Genomic DNA, 6,902 nt, shown 5'->3' on the forward strand with positions numbered 1-6,902 from the left:
CTGCAGTCAGCATGCCAATTGCCCGCTCCCTCAGAGACCTGTGGCAGTGTTGTGTGACCAAACTGCACATTTTCGAGTAGCCTTTTATTACCCTTTTATTACCCCCTTTTATTAAGCTGTTCCATCAGCTTCTTGATATGCCACACCTGTCAGGTGGATGGATTATCTTGGCAAAGAATAAATGTTGACTAACAGTGATGCTCATGAAACATCCAACACTTTACATGTTGCGTTTATATTTTTTGTTTATTGTAGTTACTATCAGTTTTAGGAACATTTACCCAAATATTTCACCTTATTTTTTACTTTACCCAAAATATGTCATCGGCGATAATCAAAATGTTGAAAATCTGTGAATGTCTAAATTAGAAATTGGTTTTAACAGCAATGTGTCGAACCCTTTCAACAACGGGGAGATGTTACTGATGTGCTTTGTATCTTCGATGTAAAAACAAGTTTTGGATTTCCACACAAAATGACTTCTTTAGTTATTTGATGTTTAAGGAAGTGTGTAGGTCACATTCTGTATCATACAGCTATGAAAGTTATATATTTAGAACCACCTGTTCAATTGGAATCCAGCGACGTCTGTGTCTTCAGTGTCCTAGAACTGTCTAGGTTTTTGTGTTCTGACTTGTAAAATAGGATGAATGAAATAAGTTTGTAATAAGATTGTTAAAACTGGCCTCAGGTTATTGAGAGATCTGATTTAGGATTTACCTTCGTAGCAAGGTTGTTTTATCATGTGGTTTCATCTGGGTCTCTATTTAAAAATAACACTGTCTTTGGCAGGAGAAAGACCAGACTCAGAGGAACCAGAGCCAGGGACGTCCAAACCAGCAAGACGACACCAGTGCTCCCACTGTGGAAAGAGTTTTAACCAGAAAGCACACCTGAAAGCTCATGAGAGAATACACACAGGGGAGAAGCCTTACCACTGCTCCCAGTGTGGACAGTGTTTCAACCAAAAAGCACACCTGAAACAACACCAGATAATACACACAGGGGAGAAGCCTTACCACTGCTCCCAGTGTGGAAAGTGTTTCAAACGGCCATTTCATCTGAAACAGCATGAGAGAATACACACAGGAGAGAAGCCTTGCCACTGCTCCCAATGTGGAAAGGGTTGTAACGGGTTATGGGACCTGAAACAACATGAGATAATACACACAGGGGAGAAGCCTTACCACTGCTCCCAATGTGGAAAGGGATGTAACGGGTTATGGGGTCTGAAACAACATGAGATAATACACACAGGGGAGAAGCCTTACCACTGCTCCCAGTGTGGAAAGTGTTTCAACAAGAGAGGACTCCTGAAACAGCACGAGAGAGAACACACGGGGGAGAAGCCTCACCACTGCTCCCAGTGTGGAAAGTGTTTCAACCATTCAGGGGAGCTGAAACGACATGAGAGAGTACACACAGGAGAGAAGCCTTACCACTGCTCCCAGTGTGGAAAGTGTTTCAACCATTCAGGGGAGCTGAAACGACATGAGAGTACACACAGGAGAGAAGCCCTACCACTGCTCCCTATGTGGAAAGCGTTTCAACCAGTCGGGGGAGCTGAAACAGCACGAGAGAATACACACAGGGGAGAAGCCATACCATTGCTCCCAGTGTGGTAGGAGTTTTACCGGTTTAGGGACCCTGAGACACCATGAGAGAATACACACAGGAGAGAAGCCTTACCACTGCTCCCAATGTGGAAAGCGCTTCAACCATTTGGGGGAGCTGAAACAGCATGAGAGAATACACACAGGGGAAAAGCCTTTCCACTGCTCCCAGTGTGGAAAGTGTTTCGGCCTTTCAGGGACACTGAAACGACATGAGAGAATACACACAGGAGAGAAGCCTTACTACTGCTCCCAATGTGGACAGGGTTGTAGTGCGTTATGGCACCTGAAACAACACGAGAGAACACACACGGGGGAGAAGCTTTACCACTGCTCCCAGTGTGGAAAGTGTTTCAGCCAATCAGGGACGTTGAAACGACATGAGAGAATACACACAGGGCAGAAGCCTTACCACTCCTCCTAGGGTGCAAAGCTTTTGCCCATTTAGGAAGCCTGAATGAACACATTAAACTGCACACAGAGGAGAAGACTTAGAAAAGCTCAGACTGTGGGAAAACATATTACTCATAACAATCACTTAAACGTCATATGAGAATCCACACAGGAGAGAGAAATTACTTCTCTTAGCGTGTATATTGATATTTCACATCACATTGGCTTAAAATTTATCAGAGAACATACACAGTGCTCCCGTTGTCTTATATTGTTGACTGACAATGTGTTTACCTGTCTTTACCATATGAAATTAAATGGTACAGGGTATACTCAAACATATATTTGACCTACAAAACTAAGGAGATGATACCATCGCTCTGTACCATCACTCATTCATATATCTTTATGTACATATTCTTTATCCCCTTACACTTGTGTCTATAATTAAGGTAGTAGTTTTGGAATTGTTAGCTAGATTACTTGTTGGTTATTACTGCATTGTCGGAACTAGAAGCACAAGCATTTCGCTACACTCGCATTAACATCTGCTAACCATGTGTATGTGACAAATAAAATTGTGCTCATCACCCAATGCTTCAGGAATTCAGACTGTCTACACTGCGCTGTGTAACTCTGTTATTCTCTCTGAGCTCAGAAATAAAGAATCTTGGTTTGACTTGGACTCCTTATTTTATAATATCCACCACAACTCTCCCACAGATTGCTGTTTATCATTGTCTCAATGAAGAGTTCCTCTTTCGACTTTCCTGGGGGCAATTACAAACCTCCCACTGGTTGAATAAACGTGGTTACCCGATTGATGAGATTATTATGGGTGAGAGCAATTATTTTATTTGTCAAATGGCAACCAAGCATCGGTCATCATGTCACCAGATTAAGACCCTCAAAATGTATTGGAAAGGAGCATCAAGCTCATCACATGTAGTTTCACCACCCTGTGAAGTTCATAACTTATTTCATCTGTAGCCTAATAAACTACGTGGTTTTCCAAGTTTTAGAGGGAGGACCACACAACATATCATCACGTGACTCCAAGTTAACTCAGATATGAGGGTTATTTGTTGAAGGAATTAAATTGCTCTCTGTTTTAATACCCAATTAAAATTAAACACTCTGTCAATTCATAAGGAATAATAATTCCCTTATTCTATAATGATAGACAGAGCCCAGTCTTAAAATCAGACAGCAGAGTTTATTCAAGAGAGTACTGAGTACACATTTTACCACAGGTTATAAACGGAAAATGACGTCAGCGTTTTCTAATTGTTCCGTCTCTTCTTGACACTGGTAGAAAGGCTCTATAGTTCTCAAGCCTTCCCTCCTCGCCTTGAGCCAAGGTCAGCTAGTGTAGATAAGCATTCTAGTCAGTTTGGAGATATAGTTCATTCATTTGTACCAAGGAACAGACCGTCATTGTTCTAAACTCTTGACCACATTCACACACACATTATTTTCAGTACTGGGATCAAGAAAGAAAACTCATACATATACAGAATAGTATTCTGATTAGTACATATACAGTAACATAATAGTATTTGGGTTAGTACATATACAGTAACACGCTAGTATTCTGATTAGTCAGTCCTGATTGAAATGTATACATAATTAGTCATCATTGATATATAAATATTTGTACATAAAGGAGTTTCCATCGCCATTTCTCACTAAAACGTTTATACTGGCACAAAAAGACCCAACCATGTCAGACAAACTAACATATCGTCTGTCAGCATTTATAAAAATATTCAGGCATAACCTGTTTCCGTCAGCCCGGTCATTACTTTTGAAATGGTTGGATCAATATCCACCTTCATGATGTGGATGAAGCCTGATTTGGAATGTCTGAGTAGTTCTATATGATGTCATAATTCACCCCTCTGATAATCAAGTGATATTTGGAATGTCTGAGTAGTTCTATCTGATGTCATATAACACCCCTCTGATAGTGATACATTTACTCCATTGTTTCCATGTCAGTTGGTTTCCCACTCTGATGATGTATATCTGACAGAGGGGCTTTAAATGAATAGTATGGTGACATCTTAGTGGGGCTTGAAGTAAATCGGATTATTAATCATAAAATCCTATAGCAGCAATACAATGATGGGTGGTGGTGCTACTCTATAGGTAAGGCTGTCCAATATGAATGTTCAATACACACAATAGGTTGGTTATGGAGGGTGATGTATCACAGTCAAAGTCCTGCAAAAAGAGCTAAGAGACTCATATTTGTGTAAACTATACATAGTTGTGTTCTGTGGTTGTCACTGAGTTGGCTGATATCCCATTTTATGGGGTCACTCCACAGTTAAGGCTGTACAGTGCCTATACAAAGTCTACACTTTGCTCCTTTCATATTTATTTTGATCCTGATAAACTCCCTGCCAGTGACAAGCATACCCATAACATGATGCTGCCACCACAATACTTAATGTGTGGTCTATCTCCAGGTCATCAGACTGTTAAATAGTCACCTCTAGCCGGCCTCCGCCCAGTATCATCCTATATAACTACTGCTGTACACACCTTTTATATTAGTTTCCGGTTCTACCATTTCTATATTTCTAAATCTTTAAAATAAATTGTAGGGAAAATCAGTAGGTCACACAAATGACTATTTCTAAACAAAGATAGTAGAATGGGAGAGGTTTCTTATACTATCTTCACTTACTCGGTGCAGAGACTCCAGGGGTGGTGATGAAGGCTGTAGGAATGAAGATCAGACAGTGAAGAGACTTCAGGGGTGGTGATGAAGGCGGTAGGAATGAAGATCAGTCAGCAATACTGGCCCTGTGGTCAGGTGGGGGAGTGGTCGAGGCAGCCAATGATTGTGAGGAAGCAATGTGGGGAACAGGCTCCTTTCTACTACCATTCTGGGGTCTGGATACATGCCAACAAAGACTACAACTGCTTCAAACAATGAGAGTGGCTACCATTGACCATCACACTTTCTTTCATAACCAGGAAGCCCATGTTGAGCCAGCAGTGTTCCCACTATGGAAGAGGGAGCAGGATGCCTTCATCCAGTCTCTCAGAAAACCATGTTGAGCCATCAGTGTTCTCACTATGGAAGAGGGAGCAGGAAGACGTCATCCAGGGACAAGGACAAAGGTGCAGCACTGGTGTTAGTAGCTGATGACAGAAGTGACAGCCTGGACACACAGCAAAGTTTGACGCGATCAGTGTTGTTGAGCAGAGAATCAACCAGATTGATTCACAGTCAGTGTTGTTGAGCAGAGAATCAACCAGAGAATCAACCAGATTGATTCACAGTCAGTGTTGTTGAGCAGAGAATCAACCAGAGAATCAACCAGAGAATCAACCAGAGAATCAACCAGATTGATTCACAGTCAGTGTTGTTGAGCAGAGAATCAACCAGAGAATCAACCAGGTTGTTGAAGTTATTCAGGTACATAATACATTTGATTTGTTTAATTCTGTTTTATTCAATTAGAATAATTTACTCTGAATGAGAACGATCACATCTGTGAGCTTTATGCATTATAACATCGATTGACTAAATGATGACGTTGACAGATTTGTAGTAAAACCAGGGTTGGAGTCAAATCCATTTCATTTCCAGTCAATTCAGAAAGTAAACCAAATTCCACATTTTCCTCATTGAAAACCATAGAAGAGAATTGGGAATTTTCAGTTTACTTCCTGAATTTACTGGAATATTCTAAAATTGATTAAATTGGGAGGTTTTCCTCAAGAATGTCACGTTCTGACCTTTATTTCCTTTATTTCCTTCGGTGGTTCTCAATCAGGTGTCATTAGTTGTCTCTGATTGAGAATCATACTTAGGTAGCCTGGGTTTCACTGTACGTTTGTGGGTGTTTGTTTCCGTGTCTGTGTTTTTCACCACACGGTACTGTTTTGGGTTTCGTTCATTCCACGTTTATTGTTTTTTGTATTCAGTTGTTCATGTGTACTATTTCTTATTAAAAGAACCATGGACACTTACCACGCCGCATATTGGTCCTCCGATCCTTCTTGCCTCTCCTCTTCGGAAGAAGAGGAGGAAATCCCTTACAATGAATCTGCACAACAACGCCCTATAATGACGAAGCAAAAACAGGATTTTAGAAATGTATGCAAATGCATTTTAAAATTAAAACTGAAATATCACATTTAAATAAGTATTCAGAACCTTAACTCAGTGCTTTGTTGAAGCACTTTTGGCAGTGATTATAGCCTCAAGCCGCCTTGAGTATAACACTACAATCTTGGCACCCCTGTATTTGTGGTGTTTTCTCCCATTCTTCTCTGCAGATCCTCTCAAGATCTGTCAGGTTGGATGGAGAGCGTCACTGCGCAGCTATTTTCAGGATTTCTTCACAGTTGTTCGATCAGGTTCAAATCCGGGCTCTGGCTGGGCCACTCAAGGACATTCAGAGACTTGTCCCAAAGCCACTTACTTCTATGTTGTCTTCGCTGTGTGCTTAGGGTCGTTGTCCTGTTGGAAGGTGAACCTTTGCCCCAGTCTGAGGTCCTGAGTGCTCTTGAGCAGGTTTTCATCAATTATCTCTCTGTACTTTGCTCCGTACATCTTTCCCTTGATCCTGACTAGTCTCCCAGTCCCTGCCGCTGAAAAAATATCTCAACACCATGATATTGCCACCACCACGATTCACTGTAGGGATGATGCCAGGTTTCCTCCAGACCTGACACTTGGCATTCAGGCCAAAGAGTTCAATCTTGGTTTCATCAGATCAGAGAATCTTGTATCTGATGGTCTGAGTCCTTTAGGTGCCTTTTGGCAAACTCCAAACAGACTTTCATGTGCCTTTTACTGAGAAGTGGCTTCCGTCTGGCCACTCTACCAAAAAGGCCAAATTGGTGGAGTGCTGCAGAGATGGTTGTCCTTCT

General features: G+C 41.4%; 1 pseudogene; it reads left to right on the plus strand.

The window, feature by feature from the left end:
- The first annotated feature begins 743 nt into the window (after positions 1-743).
- LOC139370382 (zinc finger protein 135 pseudogene) lies at positions 744-2,037 on the plus strand (annotated as a pseudogene).
- Positions 2,038-6,902: the final 4,865 nt, after the last annotated feature.

This window comes from Oncorhynchus clarkii, chromosome 17 (assembly GCF_045791955.1).
Source record: "Oncorhynchus clarkii lewisi isolate Uvic-CL-2024 chromosome 17, UVic_Ocla_1.0, whole genome shotgun sequence".
In the NCBI taxonomy this organism is placed as follows: Eukaryota; Metazoa; Chordata; class Actinopteri; order Salmoniformes; family Salmonidae; genus Oncorhynchus; species Oncorhynchus clarkii.